Here is a 6,000-nt window from a genome sequence, read left to right as displayed (position 1 = left end):
AGTGACCTAGAACAGTCCAATGAGACAAAGAGTGCCCCCACAGGGAAAGACTGCTGGGAGGAATGTGGAGGGGCTCCTGGGAAAAGTTTATTCACTCTAAGGAGAACGCTCTAGAAAGACATTGACACTCTCTTCTTTTGCCAATCCTTGCCATGTCTAGAAGTCACTGCCAGGGTCCTATTTCTTCCCAAAGATGACGACAACAACAGGAAGATGGCAGGCAGATCAGAGAAATGGGAAAAGAACCAGAGTGCCAAGGACATCGCTGAACTGCTGAATGAACCTCCCCTTGTGCTTGCCTAGCAACATCTTTACTTGTAAATGAGATAATAAAATACACTGGATCAAGACTCTTGACTCACAGTATCTACCTCAGCTACTTACTAGCAGTATGCCTTTGGGCACATCACTTAATATCTTGAACTCCATTTTGGCATCAATATGCATGTCACAGAGTTGTTGTAGGGGATTAAATGACCGTGCATATGAAACACTTGAAACCTTGTAGTGTTTGCTCCTGGGACAGGCACAGATGACTCATGAGTATGACTTTTGTTATGGGACTTTTGGTACCATCCAGCAAAGAAAAGCAGTCCTGGCCAATAACAGAAATTCTGTGCTTCCCTCTGTTCGCAGTTGTTGCCCTCTGGCTGTTTCTTCTAGAAAATGAACCCTCCATAGTGGGAAGGCCCTGTGTCTTTTTAGGGTAAACCTAGAAGGCCTCCCACCCTAACCACTAAAGCTGGAGAAGGGTAAAAGTCCCATGGCAAAGAGTAGATGGGGAATACATTTACTTTTTTCTTTAAAACATATCATTAGCCCTGGCTGGTGTGACTCAGTGGTTGCATGCCAGCCTGCAAATCAAAGTGTTGCCAGTTTAATTCCCAGACTAGGGCACAAGCCTGAGCTGCGGGCCAGACCCTCAGTAGAGGGTGGGCGAGAGGCAACCACACATTGACGTTTCTCTCTGTCTCTCCCTTCCTCTCTCTAAAAAATAAATAAATAAAACCTTTAAAAACATACCATTATTACATGTTCTATTTATGAAAAAAAGCAGACAAGCAATATGGGAAAAGAAAATTCCCACATCACTGGACACGTGTGTGTTCTTCCAGATGGTTTGTGTGTGTGTGTGTGTGTGTGTGTGTGTGGCTTCTTTGAAAAGAAGAAGAAAAGAAGAACAGACATCCTTGTACACTACTTCTGAGGATAAACTAGTGAAGACTTTTTTGGAGTCTTTTAAACTAAAAACTTTTAAAAAATGCACCAACCCTTTGGCTCAAAAATTCCACTTCTAGGAATCCTTCCTCTAATAACAAGAGTGGTGGATTCTTAGCTAAAGCTTACAGAATGCCAGGTACTGTTCTATGATTTTTTATGTCAACTCAGTTAATCCCCCAAATGCATGAGAGAAGTACTATTAATTTTTCTATGGCAGTTCTATTTCATTACAATTCATATACCATACAATTTGCCCATTAACAGTGTACAATTCAGTGGTTTTTAGTACATTCAGAGTTGTGTGACCATCACCACAAGTTTAGGAGGTTTTCATCACCCCAAAATGAAACCCTATACCCATTAGCAGTCATTTGCCATTACCTCAGCCCCTTGGGAACCACCAATCTACTGTTTGTTTCTATGGATTTGCTTATTCTGACATTTCATGTAAATGAAATCATACAAGATGTGGTCTTTTGTGACTGGCTTCTTTTGGTTAGCATAATGCTTTCAATTAATTTATGTTGTAGCTTATATCAGCACTTCATGTGTTTTTAAAGCTGAATAATACTGCATTGTATAGATACACCATTTTGTTGACATGTTCATCAGTTGATGGACATTTGTGTTTTCCTACTTTGGGCTATTATGATTAATCCTGTAATGATTATCTGTATACAAGTTTTGTGTAAACATGTTTTCATTTATCATGGGTATATATGTATATGGACGTAGAATCATTGGGTCATATGGTAATTTTACATGTAACCTTTTCAGGAGCTATCAAACTTTCTTTTAAAGTGGTAGCACTGAACTTCTGGCCAAGATGGAAGCATAGGTAGATATCCTGTGCCTCCTTGCACAGCCAAAAGAAAGACAACAAATTTAGAAACAAAAAACAACTACAACTGACAGAAAATTGACTGTGTGGAAGTCTCACACCAAGGAGTTAAAGAAGAAATATTCACTCAGACCAGTAGGGAGGGCAGAGACAGGCAGCTGGGGTGGAGAGGACTCACGGCATGGCGGTGGCTGGAGGACTAGGGCAGGCGAAGCTGAGGCTGGCAGAGCAGGCTGTCCCATATTTGCGTGTGGATAAACCAGGAGGAACAACTGGGGAGCAAGACAGACCATGCAACCTAGGGTTTCAGTGCGGGGAAATAAAGCCTCAAAACCTCTCACTGAAAACACCTGTGGGAGTTGAGCTGGCAGCAGGAGAAACTCCCAGCCTAACAAGAGACTTCATTGGAGAAACCACGGGGTCCTAGAATGTACACAAGTCCACCCACTGGGGAATCAGCACCAGAAGGGCCCAATTTGCTTGTGGGTAGCAGGGGAAGTGACTCAAAGCCAAGAGAGAGCTGAGCAAGTGGTATTGTTTCCTCTCAGACCCCTCCCCCACACACAGCACAACAATGCAGTGATGTGGGTTGTCCCACCCTGGCAAATACCTTAGGTTCCACCCCTTACTACATAACAGGCAAGCTGAGACAAAAAAAATATGGCCCAGATGAAAGAACAGATCAAAGCACCAGAAGAAATACAACTAAGCAATGAAGATATAGCCAACCTATCGAATGCACAGTTCAAAACACTGCTAATCAGGATGCTCACAGAATTGGTTGAGTATGGTCACAAAATAGGAAAAAGTGAAGGCTATGAAAAGTGAAATAAAGGAAAATGTGCAGGGAATCAACAGTGATGGGAAGAAAACCGGTACTCAAATCAATGGTTTGGACCAGAGGAAAGAAATAAATATTCAACCAAAACAAAGTGAAGAAACAAGAATTCAAAAAAATGAGGAGAGGCTTAAGAACCTCCAGGACAACTTTAAACAGTCTAATATCTGGATCATAGGGGTGCCAAAAAGAGAAGAGGAAGAGCAAGAAATTGAAAACTTATTTGAAAAAATAATAAAGGAGAACTTCCCCAACCTGGCAAAGGAAATAGACTTCCAGGAAGTCCAGGAAGCTCAGAGAACCCCAAAGAAGTTGCACCCAAGGAAGCACACACCAAGGCACATCATAATTACATTACCTAAGATTAAAGATAAGCAGAGAATCTTAAAGCAACATGACAAAAGGAGATAGTTACCTACAAAGGAGTGCCCATAAGACTGTCAGCCAATTTCTCAAAAGAAACCTTGCAGGCAAGAAGGGCTGGAAAGAAGTATTCCAAGTCATGAAGGGCAAGGACCTACATCCAAGATTGCTCTATCCAGCAAAGCTATCATTTAGAATGGAAGGGCAGATAAAGTGCTTTCCAGATAAGGTCAAGTTCAAGGAGTTCATCATCACTAAGCCCTTATTTATGAAATGTTTAAGGGACTTATCTAAGAAAAAGGAGATGATCAAAAATATGACCAATAAAATGTCAACAAACTCACAACTATCAACAGCTGAACCTAAAAAACCCCCCAAAAACGAACTAAGCAAACAACTAGAACAGGAACAGAATCAATCACAGAAATGGAGATCACATGGATGGTTTCTGGCAGTGGGGTGGGGGCGGGGGAGAATGGGGGAAAAGGTACAGGGAATAAGCATAAATGGTAGGTACAAAACAGACAAGAGGATATTAAGAACAGTATAGAAAATGGAGAAGCCAAAAAACTTATTTGTATGATCCATCGACATGAACTAAGGTGGGGAGGGGAATGCAGGTGGGAGGAGTTGCAGGGTGGAGAGGAATAAAGGGAGGGAAATGGAACAACTGTAGTAGCATAATCAATAAAATATATTTTAGAAATAAAAATAAAATAAAGAAAAAAATAAAGTGGCAGCACCATTTTACATTTCCACCAGGAGTGTACAGGGGTCCACTTTCTTCACGTCCTTGTCAACGGTTACTGGGGGGAGGTGGGGAGACAGGCCACTCCCACAGGGCACCCCTACTCCAATTGATAAGCTGCTCTTCCAGGTAACAGGAATCTAGTGTCAAGGGGCCAGCAGTACATCTTGTTTTCATGCCCGAGACGATCTTAAAAATCGATAAGCATAGAAGGACACAGCCAAGTATTTTTCTTTCTATCATTTTTCAATATTTGTTTAATTTGTCATCCCCAAGGATCAAGGGCTTCTGCTGAAACATCTCAGCTGGAAAGGCTGGGTGGGTTGGGAGACAATCAGAAAAGGGACCAGGGGCTGGCTGTGGCCTAACTGTACCAGTACACTTCGGGGGCAGGAATGACATAGATTACCACAGCAACAGGTGACAAAACTTGAACCATGAGAATAGCAAGCTGCACCTACAATGATGTTTAGCAGAGGACAGGACAAGAGAAACGTGAGAGGAATGTACAGTAGTCTGCTTCTCTCAAATAGGGGGAATGTTAGGACTCTCCTCATACCCTTCCCGTGCTTGGGAAGAGGTTAGCTCCACATTCTCTACGTCCATTTCTCACGCTGAGATGGGTAAGCTCTCTGTGGGGTGTGGCCCAGGCATCATCTTTGACTCCGCCTGCACGCAACTGGCCAATCACCGAGTCCTGTCGATTTCACTCCAGAAGAACTCTTCTGTCCTTTTTGTCCACCTCTGCTGCTTCCATTTCAGTTCAAGTCCCCATCGCACTTGCCTGGGACTCTGCAACTGCTTCCAAAGCAGTCTCACTGACTTGAGTTCTGCATTCCCCCAGTTCCTTCTCCACAGAGACCAGACTGGACTTGAGGGGCAGTGTGGCTTGCAGGGAAGAGCTGGCCACTGGGGCCTGGCAGCCTGGGTTCCATCCTGGCTCCTCCAAATTTGTGAACTTGCGTGGGTAACTTAACTCTTCTGTGCCTCAGTTTGCCTCATCTCTGTCATCAACATGCTAATTTGTAGGTGCCTGGAAAAGGCACAGTGGTAGTGAATTAACACAGATGAAGTGTTTGGAATAGCGGCTGCCAGCTCCATGCCCGTGAGCTACACCTTCTGGAGTGTAGCCACCCTGCTTACACTCGTGGTCGGGACAAACTCTCCCACACAACTCCCAGCTCCAAGCTCCGCAGGACCTGCTCGCCTGTCCTTTCTCACCCCTTGGTAGCTCCCTGCTTCACACTCCACACTCACGTGAAACGCCTTTTTGATCCTCTAGCCAAACAGGCTAGTGGGCCTTCGCACGTGCTGTTCCCTCTGCCTGGAACATTCTCCCTGATGTTCTTTCCATCCCACTGGCCTCTCATCTCTCAGGTCTGGGATGGTGTTTTCTTCGTGAAGTGTCTCTCACTCATCAAAATCCACTTAGGAGCCTTCCTTTGTGTTCCCACAGAACACTTATATCCCATCAATGCACTTGCTACCTTGTATTTTTAATTTTTTTATTATGAAAGATTTCAGACAGAAAAGAATACCGCAATAGCCCTTGCTGGTGTGGCTCAGTGGATTGAGTGTCAGCCTGCAAACCAAAGGGTCACAAGTTCAATCCCCAGTTAGGGCACATGCCTGGGTTGTGAGCCAGGTCCCCAGTTGAGGGGCACACAAGAGGCAACCGCACACTGACGTTTCTCTCCCTCTCTTTCCCCCTCCCTTTGCCTCTCTCTGGAAATAAATAAACATTTTTTTTTAAAAAGAGAATACCACTATAGTAGAATTAGCTCTTCTATAGTCCCACAATTGGTAAAGTTTTGCCACATTTGCTTTCTCTTTCTCTATCATTCTCTCTGTATTTAGTTTGTTTCCAACTAAAGGACAGACAGCAGGACCTTTCACCCCTAAATGTTCTAACTTTCATTTCCAAAAACTAAAAAAGCCGAGGGGTGTTCTCTCACCTACAACACAACACCATGATCACACCCAAAAAAA

The sequence above is a fragment of the Phyllostomus hastatus genome, unplaced genomic scaffold (assembly GCF_019186645.2).
Source record: "Phyllostomus hastatus isolate PE091 unplaced genomic scaffold, TTU_PhHast_1.1 phas_scaffold_585, whole genome shotgun sequence".
Lineage (NCBI taxonomy): Eukaryota > Metazoa > Chordata > Mammalia > Chiroptera > Phyllostomidae > Phyllostomus > Phyllostomus hastatus.
This window is presented reverse-complemented; position numbering follows the sequence as displayed.